At 34.3% G+C, this 25798-nt stretch overlaps 22 non-coding genes across 22 annotated transcripts; 12 read left to right on the top strand and 10 right to left on the bottom strand.

Annotated features, from left to right (window-relative positions):
- Nucleotides 1-103: 103 nt before the first annotated feature.
- On the bottom strand, nt 104-193 carry Trnay-gua (transfer RNA tyrosine (anticodon GUA)). Its single transcript is given in 2 exon segments — nt 104-139; nt 157-193. It is a non-coding gene; the product is annotated as a tRNA-Tyr (tRNA).
- Nucleotides 194-581: 388 nt separating this feature from the next.
- On the top strand, nt 582-690 carry Trnai-uau (transfer RNA isoleucine (anticodon UAU)). Its single transcript has 2 exons — nt 582-619; nt 655-690. It is a non-coding gene; the product is annotated as a tRNA-Ile (tRNA).
- A 644-nt stretch (nt 691-1334) lies between these two features.
- Nucleotides 1335-1424, bottom strand: Trnay-gua (transfer RNA tyrosine (anticodon GUA)). Its single transcript is given in 2 exon segments — nt 1335-1370; nt 1388-1424. It is a non-coding gene; the product is annotated as a tRNA-Tyr (tRNA).
- Nucleotides 1425-1811: 387 nt separating this feature from the next.
- Nucleotides 1812-1920, top strand: Trnai-uau (transfer RNA isoleucine (anticodon UAU)). Its single transcript has 2 exons — nt 1812-1849; nt 1885-1920. It is a non-coding gene; the product is annotated as a tRNA-Ile (tRNA).
- A 643-nt stretch (nt 1921-2563) lies between these two features.
- Nucleotides 2564-2653, bottom strand: Trnay-gua (transfer RNA tyrosine (anticodon GUA)). The gene is given in 2 exon segments: nt 2564-2599; nt 2617-2653. It is a non-coding gene; the product is annotated as a tRNA-Tyr (tRNA).
- A 387-nt stretch (nt 2654-3040) lies between these two features.
- On the top strand, nt 3041-3149 carry Trnai-uau (transfer RNA isoleucine (anticodon UAU)). Its single transcript has 2 exons — nt 3041-3078; nt 3114-3149. It is a non-coding gene; the product is annotated as a tRNA-Ile (tRNA).
- A 644-nt stretch (nt 3150-3793) lies between these two features.
- Nucleotides 3794-3883, bottom strand: Trnay-gua (transfer RNA tyrosine (anticodon GUA)). The gene is given in 2 exon segments: nt 3794-3829; nt 3847-3883. It is a non-coding gene; the product is annotated as a tRNA-Tyr (tRNA).
- A 388-nt stretch (nt 3884-4271) lies between these two features.
- Trnai-uau (transfer RNA isoleucine (anticodon UAU)) lies at nt 4272-4380 on the top strand. Its single transcript has 2 exons — nt 4272-4309; nt 4345-4380. It is a non-coding gene; the product is annotated as a tRNA-Ile (tRNA).
- Nucleotides 4381-5023: 643 nt separating this feature from the next.
- Trnay-gua (transfer RNA tyrosine (anticodon GUA)) lies at nt 5024-5113 on the bottom strand. The gene is given in 2 exon segments: nt 5024-5059; nt 5077-5113. It is a non-coding gene; the product is annotated as a tRNA-Tyr (tRNA).
- A 388-nt stretch (nt 5114-5501) lies between these two features.
- Trnai-uau (transfer RNA isoleucine (anticodon UAU)) lies at nt 5502-5610 on the top strand. Its single transcript has 2 exons — nt 5502-5539; nt 5575-5610. It is a non-coding gene; the product is annotated as a tRNA-Ile (tRNA).
- Nucleotides 5611-6253: 643 nt separating this feature from the next.
- Trnay-gua (transfer RNA tyrosine (anticodon GUA)) lies at nt 6254-6343 on the bottom strand. The gene is given in 2 exon segments: nt 6254-6289; nt 6307-6343. It is a non-coding gene; the product is annotated as a tRNA-Tyr (tRNA).
- Nucleotides 6344-6730: 387 nt separating this feature from the next.
- On the top strand, nt 6731-6839 carry Trnai-uau (transfer RNA isoleucine (anticodon UAU)). Its single transcript has 2 exons — nt 6731-6768; nt 6804-6839. It is a non-coding gene; the product is annotated as a tRNA-Ile (tRNA).
- A 644-nt stretch (nt 6840-7483) lies between these two features.
- Nucleotides 7484-7573, bottom strand: Trnay-gua (transfer RNA tyrosine (anticodon GUA)). The gene is given in 2 exon segments: nt 7484-7519; nt 7537-7573. It is a non-coding gene; the product is annotated as a tRNA-Tyr (tRNA).
- A 388-nt stretch (nt 7574-7961) lies between these two features.
- On the top strand, nt 7962-8070 carry Trnai-uau (transfer RNA isoleucine (anticodon UAU)). Its single transcript has 2 exons — nt 7962-7999; nt 8035-8070. It is a non-coding gene; the product is annotated as a tRNA-Ile (tRNA).
- Nucleotides 8071-8713: 643 nt separating this feature from the next.
- Trnay-gua (transfer RNA tyrosine (anticodon GUA)) lies at nt 8714-8803 on the bottom strand. The gene is given in 2 exon segments: nt 8714-8749; nt 8767-8803. It is a non-coding gene; the product is annotated as a tRNA-Tyr (tRNA).
- A 388-nt stretch (nt 8804-9191) lies between these two features.
- Trnai-uau (transfer RNA isoleucine (anticodon UAU)) lies at nt 9192-9300 on the top strand. The gene is made up of 2 exons: nt 9192-9229; nt 9265-9300. It is a non-coding gene; the product is annotated as a tRNA-Ile (tRNA).
- A 643-nt stretch (nt 9301-9943) lies between these two features.
- Nucleotides 9944-10033, bottom strand: Trnay-gua (transfer RNA tyrosine (anticodon GUA)). Its single transcript is given in 2 exon segments — nt 9944-9979; nt 9997-10033. It is a non-coding gene; the product is annotated as a tRNA-Tyr (tRNA).
- A 387-nt stretch (nt 10034-10420) lies between these two features.
- Nucleotides 10421-10529, top strand: Trnai-uau (transfer RNA isoleucine (anticodon UAU)). The gene is made up of 2 exons: nt 10421-10458; nt 10494-10529. It is a non-coding gene; the product is annotated as a tRNA-Ile (tRNA).
- Nucleotides 10530-17446: 6917 nt separating this feature from the next.
- Trnai-uau (transfer RNA isoleucine (anticodon UAU)) lies at nt 17447-17555 on the top strand. The gene is made up of 2 exons: nt 17447-17484; nt 17520-17555. It is a non-coding gene; the product is annotated as a tRNA-Ile (tRNA).
- Nucleotides 17556-24352: 6797 nt separating this feature from the next.
- Trnai-uau (transfer RNA isoleucine (anticodon UAU)) lies at nt 24353-24461 on the top strand. Its single transcript has 2 exons — nt 24353-24390; nt 24426-24461. It is a non-coding gene; the product is annotated as a tRNA-Ile (tRNA).
- Nucleotides 24462-25105: 644 nt separating this feature from the next.
- Nucleotides 25106-25195, bottom strand: Trnay-gua (transfer RNA tyrosine (anticodon GUA)). The gene is given in 2 exon segments: nt 25106-25141; nt 25159-25195. It is a non-coding gene; the product is annotated as a tRNA-Tyr (tRNA).
- Nucleotides 25196-25582: 387 nt separating this feature from the next.
- On the top strand, nt 25583-25691 carry Trnai-uau (transfer RNA isoleucine (anticodon UAU)). The gene is made up of 2 exons: nt 25583-25620; nt 25656-25691. It is a non-coding gene; the product is annotated as a tRNA-Ile (tRNA).
- The last annotated feature ends 107 nt before the right edge of the window (nt 25692-25798 follow it).

Below are 25798 nucleotides of genomic sequence, written 5' to 3'. Positions count from 1 at the left end.
TTAGTTGCAATCGTTGGCTGTAAAACTATTGTCTACACCTTTCCCAAGATAATGATCAGGAGAGATTTTGCAGTGTTTAGAGAGACCGAAAAAAAAAATTATATCCCGCGAGGCGGATTCGAGCCACCGACCTAAGGATGACTAGTTTACAATCCACTACAGTCCTCCGCTCTACCAACTGAGCTATCACGGGATCATACTAGGCTGTCATTATTTTTACCTTTTATTTCTGCGGCATACATTTTAAAGGTCGGAGTTCAAAATACATTTAAGATCATGATTTTGGGTTTTTTTCATTTATTTTATGTTTCAGTTGCAAATGAATATTCACGCCCTTTCGTCAAACTCCGAAATGAATGAAAGAAAAGAGCTAGAGAGAAATCAACGAAAAACTGCAGCCAGATTGTTTTTTCCTTATCATGTTCGCATTGTAGTTTGAAAAATTTGCAAAAAATAATCTATATCAATTGCATAGCTTTTTAAGCCGTTTAAAAGGGTTTGGACTATACGAATATTTTACAAGCAACTTGAATCTTTGCTGTATCATAAATGTTGAAAAAAATATGGCAGTTTGTAACATTGCTCCGGTGGCACAATCGGTTAGCGCGCCGTACTTATAGACAGTACCTTCACTGTGCTTGCACAGTATGAGGAATGCGGAGGTTGTGAGTTCGATCCTCACCCGGAGCAATTAGTTTTTTGGGAATTCAAATACTCTGGTAACGTCAATACAAAATTATAATGGTCACTTGGGTTAAGCTGTGCAATAGTTCTGCAAAGAATTTGTGACCAAAACATGTGCCCGAGCTATCAAAAGTTGAAGGCGATACTTCCCGCAAGTAACACTATTGCTTTATACCGCATGGTCCACTATAGTACTGTTAATTGCAAGTAAGTATCTAAATCACGATCACTAGCGTTTCTTCGAAATTTGAGTTATAGTCTTTTCTATGAGTGTACTGAGAAATTTGTTTGGAATTTTGTGTGAAAGGAATCTAATTGGTTGTCAAGAAAGTTACATTATCATGCACATCCTTGATATAAAGGCACTTGTTGTTTGCAGTCATTTACCACCCTAGACTTTATTTCTTTTCCAAGTTGGTTTTGCCTCTGGCAAAGTTAATTCTTAGCAGTTGTTAATCAATGTTACGAGTAAGTGAAAAGATATTTGAAGGATCTTCAGACCTGAGTTGGTGCAAAACAAAACACGCATTAGCATTCGAGTTTTCGTTAGTTGCAATCGTTGGCTGTAAAACTATTGTCTACACCTTTCCCAAGATAATGATCAGGAGAGATTTTGCAGTGTTTAGAGAGACCGAAAAAAAAAAATTATATCCCGCGAGGCGGATTCGAACCACCGACCTAAGGATGACTAGTTTACAATCCACTACAGTCCTCCGCTCTACCAACTGAGCTATCACGGGATCATACTAGGCTGTCATTATTTTTACCTTTTATTTCTGCCGCATACATTTTAAAGGTCGGAGTTCAAAATACATTTAAGATCATGATTTTGGGTTTTTTTCATTTATTTTATGTTTCAGTTGCAAATGAATATTCACGCCCTTTCGTCAAACTCCGAAATGAATGAAAGAAAAGAGCTAGAGAGAAATCAACGAAAAACTGCAGCCAGATTGTTTTTTCCTTATCATGTTCGCATTGTAGTTTGAAAAATTTGCAAAAAATAATCTATATCAATTGCATAGCTTTTTAAGCCGTTTAAAAGGGTTTGGACTATACGAATATTTTACAAGCAACTTGAATCTTTGCTGTATCATAAATGTTGAAAAAATATGGCAGTTTGTAACATTGCTCCGGTGGCACAATCGGTTAGCGCGCCGTACTTATAGACAGTACCTTCACTGTGCTTGCACAGTATGAGGAATGCGGAGGTTGTGAGTTCGATCCTCACCCGGAGCAATTAGTTTTTTGGGAATTCAAATACTCTGGTAACGTCAATACAAAATTATAATGGTCACTTGGGTTAAGCTGTGCAATAGTTCTGCAAAGAATTTGTGACCAAAACATGTGCCCGAGCTATCAAAAGTTGAAGGCGATACTTCCCGCAAGTAACACTATTGCTTTATATCGCATGGTCCACTATAGTACTGTTAATTGCAAGTAAGTATCTAAATCACGATCACTAGCGTTTCTTCGAAATTTGAGTTATAGTCTTTTCTATGAGTGTACTGAGAAATTTGTTTGGAATTTTGTATGAAAGGAATCTAATTGGTTGTCAAGAAAGTTACATTATCATGCACATCCTTGATATAAAGGCACTTGTTGTTTGCAGTCATTTACCACCCTAGACTTTATTTCTTTTCCAAGTTGGTTTTGCCTCTGGCAAAGTTAATTCTTAGCAGTTGTTAATCAATGTTACGAGTAAGTGAAAAGATATTTGAAGGATCTTCAGACCTGAGTTGGTGCAAAACAAAACACGCATTAGCATTCGAGTTTTCGTTAGTTGCAATCGTTGGCTGTAAAACTATTGTCTACACCTTTCCCAAGATAATGATCAGGAGAGATTTTGCAGTGTTTAGAGAGACCGAAAAAAAAAATTATATCCCGCGAGGCGGATTCGAACCACCGACCTAAGGATGACTAGTTTACAATCCACTACAGTCCTCCGCTCTACCAACTGAGCTATCACGGGATCATACTAGGCTGTCATTATTTTTACCTTTTATTTCTGCGGCATACATTTTAAAGGTCGGAGTTCAAAATACATTTAAGATCATGATTTTGGGTTTTTTTCATTTATTTTATGTTTCAGTTGCAAATGAATATTCACGCCCTTTCGTCAAACTCCGAAATGAATGAAAGAAAAGAGCTAGAGAGAAATCAACGAAAAACTGCAGCCAGATTGTTTTTTCCTTATCATGTTCGCATTGTAGTTTGAAAAATTTGCAAAAAATAATCTATATCAATTGCATAGCTTTTTAAGCCGTTTAAAAGGGTTTGGACTATACGAATATTTTACAAGCAACTTGAATCTTTGCTGTATCATAAATGTTGAAAAAATATGGCAGTTTGTAACATTGCTCCGGTGGCACAATCGGTTAGCGCGCCGTACTTATAGACAGTACCTTCACTGTGCTTGCACAGTATGAGGAATGCGGAGGTTGTGAGTTCGATCCTCACCCGGAGCAATTAGTTTTTTGGGAATTCAAATACTCTGGTAACGTCAATACAAAATTATAATGGTCACTTGGGTTAAGCTGTGCAATAGTTCTGCAAAGAATTTGTGACCAAAACATGTGCCCGAGCTATCAAAAGTTGAAGGCGATACTTCCCGCAAGTAACACTATTGCTTTATATCGCATGGTCCACTATAGTACTGTTAATTGCAAGTAAGTATCTAAATCACGATCACTAGCGTTTCTTCGAAATTTGAGTTATAGTCTTTTCTATGAGTGTACTGAGAAATTTGTTTGGAATTTTGTGTGAAAGGAATCTAATTGGTTGTCAAGAAAGTTACATTATCATGCACATCCTTGATATAAAGGCACTTGTTGTTTGCAGTCATTTACCACCCTAGACTTTATTTCTTTTCCAAGTTGGTTTTGCCTCTGGCAAAGTTAATTCTTAGCAGTTGTTAATCAATGTTACGAGTAAGTGACAAGATATTTGAAGGATCTTCAGACCTGAGTTGGTGCAAAACAAAACACGCATTAGCATTCGAGTTTTCGTTAGTTGCAATCGTTGGCTGTAAAACTATTGTCTACACCTTTCCCAAGATAATGATCAGGAGAGATTTTGCAGTGTTTAGAGAGACCGAAAAAAAAAAATTATATCCCGCGAGGCGGATTCGAACCACCGACCTAAGGATGACTAGTTTACAATCCACTACAGTCCTCCGCTCTACCAACTGAGCTATCACGGGATCATACTAGGCTGTCATTATTTTTACCTTTTATTTCTACGGCATACATTTTAAAGGTCGGAGTTCAAAATACATTTAAGATCATGATTTTGGTTTTTTTTCCATTTATTTTATGTTTCAGTTGCAAATGAATATTCACGCCCTTTCGTCAAACTCCGAAATGAATGAAAGAAAAGAGCTAGAGAGAAATCAACGAAAAACTGCAGCCAGATTGTTTTTTCCTTATCATGTTCGCATTGTAGTTTGAAAAATTTGCAAAAAATAATCTATATCAATTGCATAGCTTTTTAAGCCGTTTAAAAGGGTTTGGACTATACGAATATTTTACAAGCAACTTGAATCTTTGCTGTATCATAAATGTTGAAAAAATATGGCAGTTTGTAACATTGCTCCGGTGGCACAATCGGTTAGCGCGCCGTACTTATAGACAGTACCTTCACTGTGCTTGCACAGTATGAGGAATGCGGAGGTTGTGAGTTCGATCCTCACCCGGAGCAATTAGTTTTTTGGGAATTCAAATACTCTGGTAACGTCAATACAAAATTATAATGGTCACTTGGGTTAAGCTGTGCAATAGTTCTGCAAAGAATTTGTGACCAAAACATGTGCCCGAGCTATCAAAAGTTGAAGGCGATACTTCCCGCAAGTAACACTATTGCTTTATATCGCATGGTCCACTATAGTACTGTTAATTGCAAGTAAGTATCTAAATCACGATCACTAGCGTTTCTTCGAAATTTGAGTTATAGTCTTTTCTATGAGTGTACTGAGAAATTTGTTTGGAATTTTGTATGAAAGGAATCTAATTGGTTGTCAAGAAAGTTACATTATCATGCACATCCTTGATATAAAGGCACTTGTTGTTTGCAGTCATTTACCACCCTAGACTTTATTTCTTTTCCAAGTTGGTTTTGCCTCTGGCAAAGTTAATTCTTAGCAGTTGTTAATCAATGTTACGAGTAAGTGACAAGATATTTGAAGGATCTTCAGACCTGAGTTGGTGCAAAACAAAACACGCATTAGCATTCGAGTTTTCGTTAGTTGCAATCGTTGGCTGTAAAACTATTGTCTACACCTTTCCCAAGATAATGATCAGGAGAGATTTTGCAGTGTTTAGAGAGACCGAAAAAAAAAATTATATCCCGCGAGGCGGATTCGAACCACCGACCTAAGGATGACTAGTTTACAATCCACTACAGTCCTCCGCTCTACCAACTGAGCTATCACGGGATCATACTAGGCTGTCATTATTTTTACCTTTTATTTCTGCGGCATACATTTTAAAGGTCGGAGTTCAAAATACATTTAAGATCATGATTTTGGGTTTTTTTCCATTTATTTTATGTTTCAGTTGCAAATGAATATTCACGCCCTTTCGTCAAACTCCGAAATGAATGAAAGAAAAGAGCTAGAGAGAAATCAACGAAAAACTGCAGCCAGATTGTTTTTTCCTTATCATGTTCGCATTGTAGTTTGAAAAATTTGCAAAAAATAATCTATATCAATTGCATAGCTTTTTAAGCCGTTTAAAAGGGTTTGGACTATACGAATATTTTACAAGCAACTTGAATCTTTGCTGTATCATAAATGTTGAAAAAATATGGCAGTTTGTAACATTGCTCCGGTGGCACAATCGGTTAGCGCGCCGTACTTATAGACAGTACCTTCACTGTGCTTGCACAGTATGAGGAATGCGGAGGTTGTGAGTTCGATCCTCACCCGGAGCAATTAGTTTTTTGGGAATTCAAATACTCTGGTAACGTCAATACAAAATTATAATGGTCACTTGGGTTAAGCTGTGCAATAGTTCTGCAAAGAATTTGTGACCAAAACATGTGCCCGAGCTATCAAAAGTTGAAGGCGATACTTCCCGCAAGTAACACTATTGCTTTATATCGCATGGTCCACTATAGTACTGTTAATTGCAAGTAAGTATCTAAATCACGATCACTAGCGTTTCTTCGAAATTTGAGTTATAGTCTTTTCTATGAGTGTACTGAGAAATTTGTTTGGAATTTTGTATGAAAGGAATCTAATTGGTTGTCAAGAAAGTTACATTATCATGCACATCCTTGATATAAAGGCACTTGTTGTTTGCAGTCATTTACCACCCTAGACTTTATTTCTTTTCCAAGTTGGTTTTGCCTCTGGCAAAGTTAATTCTTAGCAGTTGTTAATCAATGTTACGAGTAAGTGACAAGATATTTGAAGGATCTTCAGACCTGAGTTGGTGCAAAACAAAACACGCATTAGCATTCGAGTTTTCGTTAGTTGCAATCGTTGGCTGTAAAACTATTGTCTACACCTTTCCCAAGATAATGATCAGGAGAGATTTTGCAGTGTTTAGAGAGACCGAAAAAAAAAATTATATCCCGCGAGGCGGATTCGAACCACCGACCTAAGGATGACTAGTTTACAATCCACTACAGTCCTCCGCTCTACCAACTGAGCTATCACGGGATCATACTAGGCTGTCATTATTTTTACCTTTTATTTCTGCGGCATACATTTTAAAGGTCGGAGTTCAAAATACATTTAAGATCATGATTTTGGGTTTTTTTCATTTATTTTATGTTTCAGTTGCAAATGAATATTCACGCCCTTTCGTCAAACTCCGAAATGAATGAAAGAAAAGAGCTAGAGAGAAATCAACGAAAAACTGCAGCCAGATTGTTTTTTCCTTATCATGTTCGCATTGTAGTTTGAAAAATTTGCAAAAAATAATCTATATCAATTGCATAGCTTTTTAAGCCGTTTAAAAGGGTTTGGACTATACGAATATTTTACAAGCAACTTGAATCTTTGCTGTATCATAAATGTTGAAAAAATATGGCAGTTTGTAACATTGCTCCGGTGGCACAATCGGTTAGCGCGCCGTACTTATAGACAGTACCTTCACTGTGCTTGCACAGTATGAGGAATGCGGAGGTTGTGAGTTCGATCCTCACCCGGAGCAATTAGTTTTTTGGGAATTCAAATACTCTGGTAACGTCAATACAAAATTATAATGGTCACTTGGGTTAAGCTGTGCAATAGTTCTGCAAAGAATTTGTGACCAAAACATGTGCCCGAGCTATCAAAAGTTGAAGGCGATACTTCCCGCAAGTAACACTATTGCTTTATATCGCATGGTCCACTATAGTACTGTTAATTGCAAGTAAGTATCTAAATCACGATCACTAGCGTTTCTTCGAAATTTGAGTTATAGTCTTTTCTATGAGTGTACTGAGAAATTTGTTTGGAATTTTGTGTGAAAGGAATCTAATTGGTTGTCAAGAAAGTTACATTATCATGCACATCCTTGATATAAAGGCACTTGTTGTTTGCAGTCATTTACCACCCTAGACTTTATTTCTTTTCCAAGTTGGTTTTGCCTGTGGCAAAGTTAATTCTTAGCAGTTGTTAATCAATGTTACGAGTAAGTGACAAGATATTTGAAGGATCTTCAGACCTGAGTTGGTGCAAAACAAAACACGCATTAGCATTCGAGTTTTCGTTAGTTGCAATCGTTGGCTGTAAAACTATTGTCTACACCTTTCCCAAGATAATGATCAGGAGAGATTTTGCAGTGTTTAGAGAGACCGAAAAAAAAAAATTATATCCCGCGAGGCGGATTCGAACCACCGACCTAAGGATGACTAGTTTACAATCCACTACAGTCCTCCGCTCTACCAACTGAGCTATCACGGGATCATACTAGGCTGTCATTATTTTTACCTTTTATTTCTACGGCATACATTTTAAAGGTCGGAGTTCAAAATACATTTAAGATCATGATTTTGGTTTTTTTTCCATTTATTTTATGTTTCAGTTGCAAATGAATATTCACGCCCTTTCGTCAAACTCCGAAATGAATGAAAGAAAAGAGCTAGAGAGAAATCAACGAAAAACTGCAGCCAGATTGTTTTTTCCTTATCATGTTCGCATTGTAGTTTGAAAAATTTGCAAAAAATAATCTATATCAATTGCATAGCTTTTTAAGCCGTTTAAAAGGGTTTGGACTATACGAATATTTTACAAGCAACTTGAATCTTTGCTGTATCATAAATGTTGAAAAAATATGGCAGTTTGTAACATTGCTCCGGTGGCACAATCGGTTAGCGCGCCGTACTTATAGACAGTACCTTCACTGTGCTTGCACAGTATGAGGAATGCGGAGGTTGTGAGTTCGATCCTCACCCGGAGCAATTAGTTTTTTGGGAATTCAAATACTCTGGTAACGTCAATACAAAATTATAATGGTCACTTGGGTTAAGCTGTGCAATAGTTCTGCAAAGAATTTGTGACCAAAACATGTGCCCGAGCTATCAAAAGTTGAAGGCGATACTTCCCGCAAGTAACACTATTGCTTTATATCGCATGGTCCACTATAGTACTGTTAATTGCAAGTAAGTATCTAAATCACGATCACTAGCGTTTCTTCGAAATTTGAGTTATAGTCTTTTCTATGAGTGTACTGAGAAATTTGTTTGGAATTTTGTATGAAAGGAATCTAATTGGTTGTCAAGAAAGTTACATTATCATGCACATCCTTGATATAAAGGCACTTGTTGTTTGCAGTCATTTACCACCCTAGACTTTATTTCTTTTCCAAGTTGGTTTTGCCTCTGGCAAAGTTAATTCTTAGCAGTTGTTAATCAATGTTACGAGTAAGTGACAAGATATTTGAAGGATCTTCAGACCTGAGTTGGTGCAAAACAAAACACGCATTAGCATTCGAGTTTTCGTTAGTTGCAATCGTTGGCTGTAAAACTATTGTCTACACCTTTCCCAAGATAATGATCAGGAGAGATTTTGCAGTGTTTAGAGAGACCGAAAAAAAAAATTATATCCCGCGAGGCGGATTCGAACCACCGACCTAAGGATGACTAGTTTACAATCCACTACAGTCCTCCGCTCTACCAACTGAGCTATCACGGGATCATACTAGGCTGTCATTATTTTTACCTTTTATTTCTGCGGCATACATTTTAAAGGTCGGAGTTCAAAATACATTTAAGATCATGATTTTGGTTTTTTTTCCATTTATTTTATGTTTCAGTTGCAAATGAATATTCACGCCCTTTCGTCAAACTCCGAAATGAATGAAAGAAAAGAGCTAGAGAGAAATCAACGAAAAACTGCAGCCAGATTGTTTTTTCCTTATCATGTTCGCATTGTAGTTTGAAAAATTTGCAAAAAATAATCTATATCAATTGCATAGCTTTTTAAGCCGTTTAAAAGGGTTTGGACTATACGAATATTTTACAAGCAACTTGAATCTTTGCTGTATCATAAATGTTGAAAAAATATGGCAGTTTGTAACATTGCTCCGGTGGCACAATCGGTTAGCGCGCCGTACTTATAGACAGTACCTTCACTGTGCTTGCACAGTATGAGGAATGCGGAGGTTGTGAGTTCGATCCTCACCCGGAGCAATTAGTTTTTTGGGAATTCAAATACTCTGGTAACGTCAATACAAAATTATAATGGTCACTTGGGTTAAGCTGTGCAATAGTTCTGCAAAGAATTTGTGACCAAAACATGTGCCCGAGCTATCAAAAGTTGAAGGCGATACTTCCCGCAAGTAACACTATTGCTTTATATCGCATGGTCCACTATAGTACTGTTAATTGCAAGTAAGTATCTAAATCACGATCACTAGCGTTTCTTCGAAATTTGAGTTATAGTCTTTTCTATGAGTGTACTGAGAAATTTGTTTGGAATTTTGTATGAAAGGAATCTAATTGGTTGTCAAGAAAGTTACATTATCATGCACATCCTTGATATAAAGGCACTTGTTGTTTGCAGTCATTTACCACCCTAGACTTTATTTCTTTTCCAAGTTGGTTTTGCCTCTGGCAAAGTTAATTCTTAGCAGTTGTTAATCAATGTTACGAGTAAGTGACAAGATATTTGAAGGATCTTCAGACCTGAGTTGGTGCAAAACAAAACACGCATTAGCATTCGAGTTTTCGTTAGTTGCAATCGTTGGCTGTAAAACTATTGTCTACACCTTTCCCAAGATAATGATCAGGAGAGATTTTGCAGTGTTTAGAGAGACCGAAAAAAAAAATTATATCCCGCGAGGCGGATTCGAACCACCGACCTAAGGATGACTAGTTTACAATCCACTACAGTCCTCCGCTCTACCAACTGAGCTATCACGGGATCATACTAGGCTGTCATTATTTTTACCTTTTATTTCTGCGGCATACATTTTAAAGGTCGGAGTTCAAAATACATTTAAGATCATGATTTTGGGTTTTTTTCATTTATTTTATGTTTCAGTTGCAAATGAATATTCACGCCCTTTCGTCAAACTCCGAAATGAATGAAAGAAAAGAGCTAGAGAGAAATCAACGAAAAACTGCAGCCAGATTGTTTTTTCCTTATCATGTTCGCATTGTAGTTTGAAAAATTTGCAAAAAATAATCTATATCAATTGCATAGCTTTTTAAGCCGTTTAAAAGGGTTTGGACTATACGAATATTTTACAAGCAACTTGAATCTTTGCTGTATCATAAATGTTGAAAAAATATGGCAGTTTGTAACATTGCTCCGGTGGCACAATCGGTTAGCGCGCCGTACTTATAGACAGTACCTTCACTGTGCTTGCACAGTATGAGGAATGCGGAGGTTGTGAGTTCGATCCTCACCCGGAGCAATTAGTTTTTTGGGAATTCAAATACTCTGGTAACGTCAATACAAAATTATAATGGTCACTTGGGTTAAGCTGTGCAATAGTTCTGCAAAGAATTTGTGACCAAAACATGTGCCCGAGCTATCAAAAGTTGAAGGCGATACTTCCCGCAAGTAACACTATTGCTTTATATCGCATGGTCCACTATAGTACTGTTAATTGCAAGTAAGTATCTAAATCACGATCACTAGCGTTTCTTCGAAATTTGAGTTATAGTCTTTTCTATGAGTGTACTGAGAAATTTGTTTGGAATTTTGTATGAAAGGAATCTAATTGGTTGTCAAGAAAGTTACATTATCATGCACATCCTTGATATAAAGGCACTTGTTGTTTGCAGTCATTTACCACCCTAGACTTTATTTCTTTTCCAAGTTGGTTTTGCCTCTGGCAAAGTTAATTCTTAGCAGTTGTTAATCAATGTTTCGAGTAAGTGACAAGATATTTGAAGGATCTTCAGACCTGAGTTGGTGCTAAACAAAACACGCATTAGCATTCGAGTTTTCGTTAGTTGCAATCGTTGGCTGTAAAACTATTGTCTACACCTTTCCCAAGATAATGATCAGGAGAGATTTTGCAGTGTTTAGAGAGACCGAAAAAAAAAATTATATCCCGCGAGGCGGATTCGAACCACCGACCTAAGGATGACTAGTTTACAATCCACTACAGTCCTCCGCTCTTTTTTTTTTTTTTCTTGATAAAAGTTTATTCACAGAAATATATTTACATGTAAAAGAATTATTGGGCTAATCTCCCACTAATTCACATATCACAGATAACAATTAATAATATCATGTATGTTAAGTCAATCTTCCATATTATATAGTGGCTTGCATACTAAAAGTCAATGACAACATTTTCGTCACAGATACATTAATTCATATTATCACAGTGTTGGTTAGAATTGTAACAATTATTAACAACAGATCTCAATTAAAACTCAATATGTACTTCATCATTACTTATCCTTAATACAGGATTTTTGTTTAAATAATACTTTTCAAATAAATACATGCACTTCTTCTGTTTATAATACAAGTATGCATAACTCACATGTTTTTGCAGAACATTTTTAAAATATGGCACTATGTCTATCAAATGATCATCCTTCATAGAGATATTTCTCCTCTTTACTACACAGAATCTTCTAGCACATAAAACTGTATTTACAAAGTATAAGTTTATATTTTTATCCTTCTTGACTAGACCAAAGTAACATATATAATTGAAATCTAGAGTATTGACAAAGCTAGTAGAACTATTACACATAATGTTATGTAGGAAATCTTTAAAAAAGTCATTGAACTGAGTCAAACATCTACACACAATGATCAAGTGCTCCAAGTCTTCATGCACATCTTTGCAAACTGGACAAATAGAATCAACAGTAATTTGGCATTTCATCAGTCTCTCCTTAGTGAAGAAAACTCTATGGAAAATTTTGAATGATGACTCAATCCAATCACTTTGTAAAAATGAAAAGTTCAAAACTTTTTGTACTTTTTGAACATCAAAATCTGGAAATATTTCACACCAGTATTTTATAGAATTAGGTTCTCTTGTTAATGTCTTTAACAGTATATCATAAAATGATCTTGTTGTATTAGGTAAAGCATACTTTCTACCATTAACGCTGTAAATTATATTTAAAACAGTTGCTTTACAAGTGTTTGCATTTTCTTCAACTAAAACTACATAATCTTGTGGAATACATTGCTTAATACATTTCACTACTTTAATAATTTTATCAACGGAAACATCAGGGAACTTTTGAGATACAATATCTTGAATATAAGTGTCCTTCATAAAACCTTTCTTGCATTCATAAGCTAAGTCCTTAATCTTGACAATACCTGCTTCTATAAATGTTCTCATATATAACATACTATCACCATTCACAATCATTGGATTACAGAAGAGGGGAATATCAAAAACGTTAGTCACATTAATTTCTATTTCCATACAATGACGTATCTTCCCCCATGCATACAACATACATTTATAAAAATCAGGCAAACATCCTAATTGTCTATGAGTAAAATCGCAATGCAATATTTCAACACCAAGATTCATCCCTTGTACTTTAGAAAAGAAATAAAGACATGTAACTTTCCAAACAGCATTATAATCCATATCTAATAGCCTACTTAAAAACTTTAGCCTAAATGCATACATTTTATGAAAAATGTCAGGAAAATTTAAACCACCATCTAACACCTTATTAGTTATTACATCGTATGCAACTAGAGATGGTTTATCATTCCACAAAAAATCAATACATATCTTCTTAATTTCTAAATAATGTTTTTCTGGTATATTAACAACCATAAGAGTATACCAAAGTTTACTCATCAATAAAGTATTTATTACAGTTAATCTACCATGTATTGATAAGTGTCTCATTTTCCAAAAATTCAATAGCTTCAAAATAGATTGTACTTTGCAATCCCAATTCAAACTATCACAAAGAGATTTATCCTTACCAATCCATATGCCTAAAAGCTGTAAAACCCCATCACACTCTCTAATACTCCAAGCATCTAATTCATGTTTTGAAATAGTTCCAGTTCCCAATGCCAAAATTTCCGATTTATCCTTATTTAATTTTGCCCCAGATGCTTGTTCATACAAATGTAAAACTCTAAAGGCTTCATCTACTGAATTTTTGTCAGACAAAATTAAAGTAGTGTCATCAGCATGTGAAAAAATCTTTTCTTCAACGTTTGTATTAGGAATATTCAAACCTCTAATACTACTATTCTTTTTAATCATTGTACTCAATGGTTCAGCTACTAATACATATAATAAAGCTGATATAGGACAACCTTGCTTTACAGAGTTCTTTAATTGAAAGTATTTGGACAGGAACCCATTACACTTGACAGTGCTGAAAATGTCAGTATAAAATATTTTTATCCAAGAAATAAATTTCTCCCCAAATCCAAATTTCTGCAAGACAGAAAATAAATATTCATGTCCAACCCTGTCAAATGCTTTTTCCTGATCAAGTTTCAACAAGTAACATTCTAAATCATCCATTTCAACCAAATCAATAATATCTCTAACACTTGCAGTAGTGTCAGAAATGTCTTTACCTATAATACAGCAACTTTGAGTAGGTGATATAATTTTTGGTAATACAAACTTAAACCTGTTAGCCATTACTCTTGCTAGTATTTTATAATCCACATTTAATAAAGTTATAGGTCTGAAATTTTTAAGTTCAGATTTGTCACCTCTATTCTTATATATCAAATTAATCATGCCATATCTCATAGACCTAGATAAAACTTTATTTTCTTCAATACTATCATAAATATATTTCAATACAGGTTTCAATTCATTTAAGATAGAATTCAACAGTTAATCCATCAGAGCCAGGCGTTTTGCCTTTTTTCATTCCTTTCAATGATTGTTCAATCTCATCAATACATATATCATCATCACATTTAGTAATATCAATATCATCAACTTTAACATCAACACAATCTAACATGTCATTGATTGCATCATTGTCAGTATTTACACATGAAAACAATTTTTTATAAAAATTATGCACAACATCTAATAATTCCACAGTACTACTAACAGCATTACCATCACAATTTCTCAAAGTACTTATCAAATTCTTATTTTGTTTATATTTTTCCAGACTTAAGAAATAAGCAGTATTCTTGTCACTTTCTAAGGCATGTTGACATTTAGACCTTAATATAGCACCATTACATCTATGTTTTTCTATAGCTTCAAGTTCATCTTTTAATTCTAAATATTTTACATAATCAATTTCTATACCACATGCAGACTTCACTGACAATTCTTGTAACTTATTTTGCAATTTAAAATATTCTTTGCTTCTCTCTTTCTGATTTTCTTTGCCATAGATTTGACTTATTCTCTTAATACTAAATTTCAAATTATCCCACCAAATGAGAGGGTTTGAATAATAAAAATCTGAACATATTTCATCTTCTAATAACTTTCTGATTCTTGTTACATATTCTTCATTATCTAATAAGGAATAGTTAAAAATCCAGATACCTGGTCCTCTTTCAACCTCTGTAAAATCTAATTTCATGCTAACAATACAGTGATCACTAAAACAAGTATCTCTATAAAAAATATTTTTAATACAGGGCTTAACATTACTAGAAACTAAAAAATAGTCAATTCTACTTTGTGTCAAAAAACCTTGTACAACTTGTTTTCGTGAAAACATTTTGACACCTGCATTTCTGTCTCTCCAGACATCAAACAAACAATTATCGTGCATCATAGTATTAAGATATTTCACAGACCTATCTGCATAAAAAGCAGTTTTCCCACTTTTATCTAAAGGAGACAGTGCAGTATTAAAATCGCCTGCTACTATAACATATCCGTCTCCTTTAATTTTACTTTTACAATCTTCAAAAAATTCACATTTTTCACTTACACTATTAGGAACATACAAATTAAAAATATCTACAATTTTATCATTGATTTTACCTTGAATATGAATAAATCTACCAGGTACACATTCACAAACTTTAAATACATTTTTAAGGTTTTTACTGACAAGAATTGCAACACCCTGTCTATTACAGTTACTATTACTTGCAAAAATATCACCATTCCATAATGTCTTATCATTCTTTATATCTTCAAAAATAATATTATTCCAAAATGTTTCCTGTAAGCATACAATATCATACTTTCTTTCATTACATAATGAAAAAATACAATCCTTTTTACTTTGGTTACATAGACCATTACAATTAAAACTTATGAAGTTATAAGTAGCCATCACAAAAATAATTCTAATAATATACAACATTAAACACTCCATTATTAACTATTCAAATGTTTTTGTAAATTTGACAACCTTGCTGCTTTAATATTAGGCTTGATATTAAGCATACTTCTCCTTTTAATACCCAAGTAATTTCTCTTCTTCCCTACAACAGTGAAAGTATCTCCACTTTCCTCTTGGTCTTCACTGACCACGGGAAAAGTGTCCATAGTAATCTCATCCAGAGAATCACATGAACTTCTGACTTCCCCCTGGCTACTGTCATTTTGTTCAAGGGGGCAGACAGCACTTTCAACACCAAAACCATCAGACATTTTATCAATTCTATTTTCACCAGACAATTCAACATTTGATTTAGTAAGCAAAACTGGTTCAATATTACAATTATTCAAACAAATATTGTTTAATTCTTTATCTGTACCTTTCTTGACTTTATCATCTCTGACACATTCCGCACTGTCATCACCAACACCATCATCCATCTCAAAACACTCCTCCTCATCAATGTAAATACCATCTCCATTCCAATCACCGTCACCCTCATCATCAGTGCAAAGGCTAGCACCACCTTTAGCACTTTCACCAAAACCCACTTCATCTACATCCTCAGTGTAATGACTAGCATCGCCATTTACACTCACGATTCCATCTTCCATACTATCTCCTACATCTGTACCTTCACGAGAATCAACATTCTCCTGCACACTTGTACAAACCTCCTTCTCCTTACAATTTTTATCCATATATCCAACTTTCACATCTGTGGTTTTCATAGCCTCCTCATCTGCTTCTTTTATCAACTCCCGACATGACATTTCCTGCAAATTCTCAGAAGAAAATTGTGGAAAATGATTCACAATTTGCAATTCTTCTCTGGCTTTGCAATTACAATAGTCTTTCTTTCGAAAACAAAACGCACACTTGTTTTTAAACATTTTCTACTAATGTGCCCCTGCTGACCACATTCAAAACATTTAAATTCTGGACAGTCTTTGTATATATGTTCTGAGCTAAAGCACCCAGAGCACACCTTGACTTGTTGGTTATGAATAACCCGGTAGTAAGCCGTCTCCTTTTCATTAACTGAAAACTTCATTGAATACGGTATTGAAGCCATGTTCGGCGGAAGTTTAACTTTGAAAATACGAGTTCCGTCAAAGACATTATTCTTTGACTTCATCCTATGCTTCTTTATCGGAGAAACAATCTCCACTCCAATCTTGGAAAATCTATCAATAATTTCTCGATCTGAGACATACATACTTAAATTTAGAATTGAAACGTACTTAAAACTTGCCTCTAATTCATTAACAGCGCACTTTTTACCATTTAAAGATAGTTCACCAATAACGGATTCCATCATTTTTCTCTCTCTTAGTACCACCTCATAACCAACTCCATTTTTCGGTACGCATGCAACGACACTTCCAACACCACATTTCGTCTCAATTTCATCAATAATCATTTCAGCCTCCACGGCACCAAAACCATCTACGGGGCACCCAACTAAAACGGTTTTCTCCTTTGAGAACTGTTCATTTGAAAAATTCATGTTTTTTCGGGAACTTTCTCCCCCACTATTATTAAAGTTTGCCATCAGTCTTTCGTCAAACCACTTAATACAAATCGAACACACCTTCCCTCCCCCTTTTCCCTGTAACGAAAACACAGGAAAAGGGGCTATTCAACAAATATTATGCGATAATATATGTCACATTCAATCAAATAATACACATTAAACTTCAGGAAATGTTTACAGTTACAAATATGGCGAAGAACTCACCAAAATCAGAATAATTTCCGGACAACACTTTGTTTACATGTTAAACATGGTACATCCAAAAACCAGCCCTCAAACTCCGAAATGAATGAAAGAAAAGAGCTAGAGAGAAATCAACGAAAAACTGCAGCCAGATTGTTTTTTCCTTATCATGTTCGCATTGTAGTTTGAAAAATTTGCAAAAAATAATCTATATCAATTGCATAGCTTTTTAAGCCGTTTAAAAGGGTTTGGACTATACGAATATTTTACAAGCAACTTGAATCTTTGCTGTATCATAAATGTTGAAAAAATATGGCAGTTTGTAACATTGCTCCGGTGGCACAATCGGTTAGCGCGCCGTACTTATAGACAGTACCTTCACTGTGCTTGCACAGTATGAGGAATGCGGAGGTTGTGAGTTCGATCCTCACCCGGAGCAATTAGTTTTTTGGGAATTCAAATACTCTGGTAACGTCAATACAAAATTATAATGGTCACTTGGGTTAAGCTGTGCAATAGTTCTGCAAAGAATTTGTGACCAAAACATGTGCCCGAGCTATCAAAAGTTGAAGGCGATACTTCCCGCAAGTAACACTATTGCTTTATATCGCATGGTCCACTATAGTACTGTTAATTGCAAGTAAGTATCTAAATCACGATCACTAGCGTTTCTTCGAAATTTGAGTTATAGTCTTTTCTATGAGTGTACTGAGAAATTTGTTTGGAATTTTGTATGAAAGGAATCTAATTGGTTGTCAAGAAAGTTACATTATCATGCACATCCTTGATATAAAGGCACTTGTTGTTTGCAGTCATTTACCACCCTAGACTTTATTTCTTTTCCAAGTTGGTTTTGCCTCTGGCAAAGTTAATTCTTAGCAGTTGTTAATCAATGTTACGAGTAAGTGAAAAGATATTTGAAGGATCTTCAGACCTGAGTTGGTGCAAAACAAAACACGCATTAGCATTCGAGTTTTCGTTAGTTGCAATCGTTGGCTGTAAAACTATTGTCTACACCTTTCCCAAGATAATGATCAGGAGAGATTTTGCAGTGTTTAGAGAGACCGAAAAAAAAAAATTATATCCCGCGAGGCGGATTCGAACCACCGACCTAAGGATGACTAGTTTACAATCCACTACAGTCCTCCGCTCTTTTTTTTTTTATTTTGATAAAATTTTATTCAAATAAATACATTCATAAAAGAATTATTGGGCTAGTCTCCCATTAATTCATATTATCACAGTGTTGGTTAGAATTGTAACAATTATTAACAACAGATCTCAATTAAAACTCAATATGTACTTCATCATTACTTATCCTTAATACAGGATTTTTGTTTAAATAATACTTTTCAAATAAATACATGCACTTCTTCTGTTTATAATACAAGTATGCATAACTCACATGTTTTTGCAGAACATTTTTAAAATATGGCACTATGTCTATCAAATGATCATCCTTCATAGAGATATTTCTCCTCTTTACTACACAGAATCTTCTAGCACATAAAACTGTATTTACAAAGTATAAGTTTATATTTTTATCCTTCTTGACTAGACCAAAGTAACATATATAATTGAAATCTAGAGTATTGACAAAGCTAGTAGAACTATTACACATAATGTTATGTAGGAAATCTTTAAAAAAGTCATTGAACTGAGTCAAACATCTACACACAATGATCAAGTGCTCCAAGTCTTCATGCACATCTATGCAAACTGGACAAATAGAATCAACAGTAATTTGGCATTTCATCAGTCTCTCCTTAGTGAAGAAAACTCTATGGAAAATTTTGAATGATGACTCAATCCAATCACTTTGTAAAAATGAAAAGTTCAAAACTTTTTGTACTTTTTGAACATCAAAATCTGGAAATATTTCACACCAGTATTTTATAGAATTAGGTTCTCTTGTTAATGTCTTTAACAGTATATCATAAAATGATCTTGTTGTATTAGGTAAAGCATACTTTCTACCATTAACGCTGTAAATTATATTTAAAACAGTTGCTTTACAAGTGTTTGCATTTTCTTCAACTAAAACTACATAATCTTGTGGAATACATTGCTTAATACATTTCACTACTTTAATAATTTTATCAACGGAAACATCAGGGAACTTTTGAGATACAATATCTTGAATATAAGTGTCCTTCATAAAACCTTTCTTGCATTCATAAGCTAAGTCCTTAATCTTGACAATACCTGCTTCTATAAATGTTCTCATATATAACATACTATCACCATTCACAATCATTGGATTACAGAAGAGGGGAATATCAAAAACGTTAGTCACATTAATTTCTATTTCCATACAATGACGTATCTTCCCCCATGCATACAACATACATTTATAAAAATCAGGCAAACATCCTAATTGTCTATGAGTAAAATCGCAATGCAATATTTCAACACCAAGATTCATCCCTTGTACTTTAGAAAAGAAATAAAGACATGTAACTTTCCAAACAGCATTATAATCCATATCTAATAGCCTACTTAAAAACTTTAGCCTAAATGCATACATTTTATGAAAAATGTCAGGAAAATTTAAACCACCATCTAACACCTTATTAGTTATTACATCGTATGCAACTAGAGATGGTTTATCATTCCACAAAAAATCAATACATATCTTCTTAATTTCTAAATAATGTTTTTCTGGTATATTAACAACCATAAGAGTATACCAAAGTTTACTCATCAATAAAGTATTTATTACAGTTAATCTACCATGTATTGATAAGTGTCTCATTTTCCAAAAATTCAATAGCTTCAAAATAGATTGTACTTTGCAATCCCAATTCAAACTATCACAAAGAGATTTATCCTTACCAATCCATATGCCTAAAAGCTGTAAAACCCCATCACACTCTCTAATACTCCAAGCATCTAATTCATGTTTTGAAATAGTTCCAGTTCCCAATGCCAAAATTTCCGATTTATCCTTATTTAATTTTGCCCCAGATGCTTGTTCATACAAATGTAAAACTCTAAAGGCTTCATCTACTGAATTTTTGTCAGACAAAATTAAAGTAGTGTCATCAGCATGTGAAAAAATCTTTTCTTCAACGTTTGTATTAGGAATATTCAAACCTCTAATACTACTATTCTTTTTAATCATTGTACTCAATGGTTCAGCTACTAATACATATAATAAAGCTGATATAGGACAACCTTGCTTTACAGAGTTCTTTAATTGAAAGTATTTGGACAGGAACCCATTACACTTGACAGTGCTGAAAATGTCAGTATAAAATATTTTTATCCAAGAAATAAATTTCTCCCCAAATCCAAATTTCTGCAAGACAGAAAATAAATATTCATGTCCAACCCTGTCAAATGCTTTTTCCTGATCAAGTTTCAACAAGTAACATTCTAAATCATCCATTTCAACCAAATCAATAATATCTCTAACACTTGCAGTAGTGTCAGAAATGTCTTTACCTATAATACAGCAACTTTGAGTAGGTGATATAATTTTTGGTAATACAAACTTAAACCTGTTAGCCATTACTCTTGCTAGTATTTTATAATCCACATTTAATAAAGTTATAGGTCTGAAATTTTTAAGTTCAGATTTGTCACCTCTATTCTTATATATCAAATTAATCATGCCATATCTCATAGACCTAGATAAAACTTTATTTTCTTCAATACTATCATAAATATATTTCAATACAGGTTTCAATTCATTTAAGATAGAATTCAACAGTTAATCCATCAGAGCCAGGCGTTTTGCCTTTTTTCATTCCTTTCAATGATTGTTCAATCTCATCAATACATATATCATCATCACATTTAGTAATATCAATATCATCAACTTTAACATCAACACAATCTAACATGTCATTGATTGCATCATTGTCAGTATTTACACATGAAAACAATTTTTTATAAAAATTATGCACAACATCTAATAATTCCACAGTACTACTAACAGCATTACCATCACAATTTCTCAAAGTACTTATCAAATTCTTATTTTGTTTATATTTTTCCAGACTTAAGAAATAAGCAGTATTCTTGTCACTTTCTAAGGCATGTTGACATTTAGACCTTAATATAGCACCATTACATCTATGTTTTTCTATAGCTTCAAGTTCATCTTTTAATTCTAAATATTTTACATAATCAATTTCTATACCACATGCAGACTTCACTGACAATTCTTGTAACTTATTTTGCAATTTAAAATATTCTTTGCTTCTCTCTTTCTGATTTTCTTTGCCATAGATTTGACTTATTCTCTTAATACTAAATTTCAAATTATCCCACCAAATGAGAGGGTTTGAATAATAAAAATCTGAACATATTTCATCTTCTAATAACTTTCTGATTCTTGTTACATATTCTTCATTATCTAATAAGGAATAGTTAAAAATCCAGATACCTGGTCCTCTTTCAACCTCTGTAAAATCTAATTTCATGCTAACAATACAGTGATCACTAAAACAAGTATCTCTATAAAAAATATTTTTAATACAGGGCTTAACATTACTAGAAACTAAAAAATAGTCAATTCTACTTTGTGTCAAAAAACCTTGTACAACTTGTTTTCGTGAAAACATTTTGACACCTGCATTTCTGTCTCTCCAGACATCAAACAAACAATTATCGTGCATCATAGTATTAAGATATTTCACAGACCTATCTGCATAAAAAGCAGTTTTCCCACTTTTATCTAAAGGAGACAGTGCAGTATTAAAATCGCCTGCTACTATAACATATCCGTCTCCTTTAATTTTACTTTTACAATCTTCAAAAAATTCACATTTTTCACTTACACTATTAGGAACATACAAATTAAAAATATCTACAATTTTATCATTGATTTTACCTTGAATATGAATAAATCTACCAGGTACACATTCACAAACTTTAAATACATTTTTAAGGTTTTTACTGACAAGAATTGCAACACCCTGTCTATTACAGTTACTATTACTTGCAAAAATATCACCATTCCATAATGTCTTATCATTCTTTATATCTTCAAAAATAATATTATTCCAAAATGTTTCCTGTAAGCATACAATATCATACTTTCTTTCATTACATAATGAAAAAATACAATCCTTTTTACTTTGGTTACATAGACCATTACAATTAAAACTTATGAAGTTATAAGTAGCCATCACAAAAATAATTCTAATAATATACAACATTAAACACTCCATTATTAACTATTCAAATGTTTTTGTAAATTTGACAACCTTGCTGCTTTAATATTAGGCTTGATATTAAGCATACTTCTCCTTTTAATACCCAAGTAATTTCTCTTCTTCCCTACAACAGTGAAAGTATCTCCACTTTCCTCTTGGTCTTCACTGACCACGGGAAAAGTGTCCATAGTAATCTCATCCAGAGAATCACATGAACTTCTGACTTCCCCCTGGCTACTGTCATTTTGTTCAAGGGGGCAGACAGCACTTTCAACACCAAAACCATCAGACATTTTATCAATTCTATTTTCACCAGACAATTCAACATTTGATTTAGTAAGCAAAACTGGTTCAATATTACAATTATTCAAACAAATATTGTTTAATTCTTTATCTGTACCTTTCTTGACTTTATCATCTCTGACACATTCCGCACTGTCATCACCAACACCATCATCCATCTCAAAACACTCCTCCTCATCAATGTAAATACCATCTCCATTCCAATCACCGTCACCCTCATCATCAGTGCAAAGGCTAGCACCACCTTTAGCACTTTCACCAAAACCCACTTCATCTACATCCTCAGTGTAATGACTAGCATCGCCATTTACACTCACGATTCCATCTTCCATACTATCTCCTACATCTGTACCTTCACGAGAATCAACATTCTCCTGCACACTTGTACAAACCTCCTTCTCCTTACAATTTTTATCCATATATCCAACTTTCACATCTGTGGTTTTCATAGCCTCCTCATCTGCTTCTTTTATCAACTCCCGACATGACATTTCCTGCAAATTCTCAGAAGAAAATTGTGGAAAATGATTCACAATTTGCAATTCTTCTCTGGCTTTGCAATTACAATAGTCTTTCTTTCGAAAACAAAACGCACACTTGTTTTTAAACATTTTCTACTAATGTGCCCCTGCTGACCACATTCAAAACATTTAAATTCTGGACAGTCTTTGTATATATGTTCTGAGCTAAAGCACCCAGAGCACACCTTGACTTGTTGGTTATGAATAACCCGGTAGTAAGCCGTCTCCTTTTCATTAACTGAAAACTTCATTGAATACGGTATTGAAGCCATGTTCGGCGGAAGTTTAACTTTGAAAATACGAGTTCCGTCAAAGACATTATTCTTTGACTTCATCCTATGCTTCTTTATCGGAGAAACAATCTCCACTCCAATCTTGGAAAATCTATCAATAATTTCTCGATCTGAGACATACATACTTAAATTTAGAATTGAAACGTACTTAAAACTTGCCTCTAATTCATTAACAGCGCACTTTTTACCATTTAAAGATAGTTCACCAATAACGGATTCCATCATTTTTCTCTCTCTTAGTACCACCTCATAACCAACTCCATTTTTCGGTACGCATGCAACGACACTTCCAACACCACATTTCGTCTCAATTTCATCAATAATCATTTCAGCCTCCACGGCACCAAAACCATCTACGGGGCACCCAACTAAAACGGTTTTCTCCTTTGAGAACTGTTCATTTGAAAAATTCATGTTTTTTCGGGAACTTTCTCCCCCACTATTATTAAAGTTTGCCATCAGTCTTTCGTCAAACCACTTAATACAAATCGAACACACCTTCCCTCCCCCTTTTCCCTGTAACGAAAACACAGGAAAAGGGGCTATTCAACAAATATTATGCGATAATATATGTCACATTCAATCAAATAATACACATTAAACTTCAGGAAATGTTTACAGTTACAAATATGGCGAAGAACTCACCAAAATCAGAATAATTTCCGGACAACACTTTGTTTACATGTTAAACATGGTACATCCAAAAACCAGCCCTCAAACTCCGAAATGAATGAAAGAAAAGAGCTAGAGAGAAATCAACGAAAAACTGCAGCCAGATTGTTTTTTCCTTATCATGTTCGCATTGTAGTTTGAAAAATTTGCAAAAAATAATCTATATCAATTGCATAGCTTTTTAAGCCGTTTAAAAGGGTTTGGACTATACGAATATTTTACAAGCAACTTGAATCTTTGCTGTATCATAAATGTTGAAAAAATATGGCAGTTTGTAACATTGCTCCGGTGGCACAATCGGTTAGCGCGCCGTACTTATAGACAGTACCTTCACTGTGCTTGCACAGTATGAGGAATGCGGAGGTTGTGAGTTCGATCCTCACCCGGAGCAATTAGTTTTTTGGGAATTCAAATACTCTGGTAACGTCAATACAAAATTATAATGGTCACTTGGGTTAAGCTGTGCAATAGTTCTGCAAAGAATTTGTGACCAAAACATGTGCCCGAGCTATCAAAAGTTGAAGGCGATACTTCCCGCAAGTAACACTATTGCTTTATATCGCATGGTCCACTATAGTACTGTTAATTGCAAGTAAGTATCTAAATCACGATCACTAGCGTTTCTTCGAAATTTGAGTTATAGTCTTTTCTATGAGTGTACTGAGAAATTTGTTTGGAATTTTGTATGAAAGGAATCTAATTGGTTGTCAAGAAAGTTACATTATCATGCACATCCTTGATATAAAGGCACTTGTTGTTTGCAGTCATTTACCACCCTAGACTTTATTTCTTTTCCAAGTTGGTTTTGCCTCTGGCAAAGTTAATTCTTAGCAGTTGTTAATCAATGTTACGAGTAAGTGAAAAGATATTTGAAGGATCTTCAGACCTGAGTTGGTGCAAAACAAAACACGCATTAGCATTCGAGTTTTCGTTAGTTGCAATCGTTGGCTGTAAAACTATTGTCTACACCTTTCCCAAGATAATGATCAGGAGAGATTTTGCAGTGTTTAGAGAGACCGAAAAAAAAAAATTATATCCCGCGAGGCGGATTCGAACCACCGACCTAAGGATGACTAGTTTACAATCCACTACAGTCCTCCGCTCTACCAACTGAGCTATCACGGGATCATACTAGGCTGTCATTATTTTTACCTTTTATTTCTGCGGCATACATTTTAAAGGTCGGAGTTCAAAATACATTTAAGATCATGATTTTGGGTTTTTTTCATTTATTTTATGTTTCAGTTGCAAATGAATATTCACGCCCTTTCGTCAAACTCCGAAATGAATGAAAGAAAAGAGCTAGAGAGAAATCAACGAAAAACTGCAGCCAGATTGTTTTTTCCTTATCATGTTCGCATTGTAGTTTGAAAAATTTGCAAAAAATAATCTATATCAATTGCATAGCTTTTTAAGCCGTTTAAAAGGGTTTGGACTATACGAATATTTTACAAGCAACTTGAATCTTTGCTGTATCATAAATGTTGAAAAAATATGGCAGTTTGTAACATTGCTCCGGTGGCACAATCGGTTAGCGCGCCGTACTTATAGACAGTACCTTCACTGTGCTTGCACAGTATGAGGAATGCGGAGGTTGTGAGTTCGATCCTCACCCGGAGCAATTAGTTTTTTGGGAATTCAAATACTCTGGTAACGTCAATACAAAATTATAATGGTCACTTGGGTTAAGCTGTGCAATAGTTCTGCAAAGAATTTGTGACCAAAACA

This window comes from Perna viridis, chromosome 2 (genome assembly GCF_037379345.1).
Source record: "Perna viridis isolate PV_CMFRI_1.1 ecotype Kerala chromosome 2, ASM3737934v1, whole genome shotgun sequence".
NCBI classification, from domain to species: domain Eukaryota; kingdom Metazoa; phylum Mollusca; class Bivalvia; order Mytilida; family Mytilidae; genus Perna; species Perna viridis.
The sequence above is the reverse complement of the archived record's forward strand: the minus strand, read 5'-3'. Positions and strand labels throughout refer to the sequence as shown.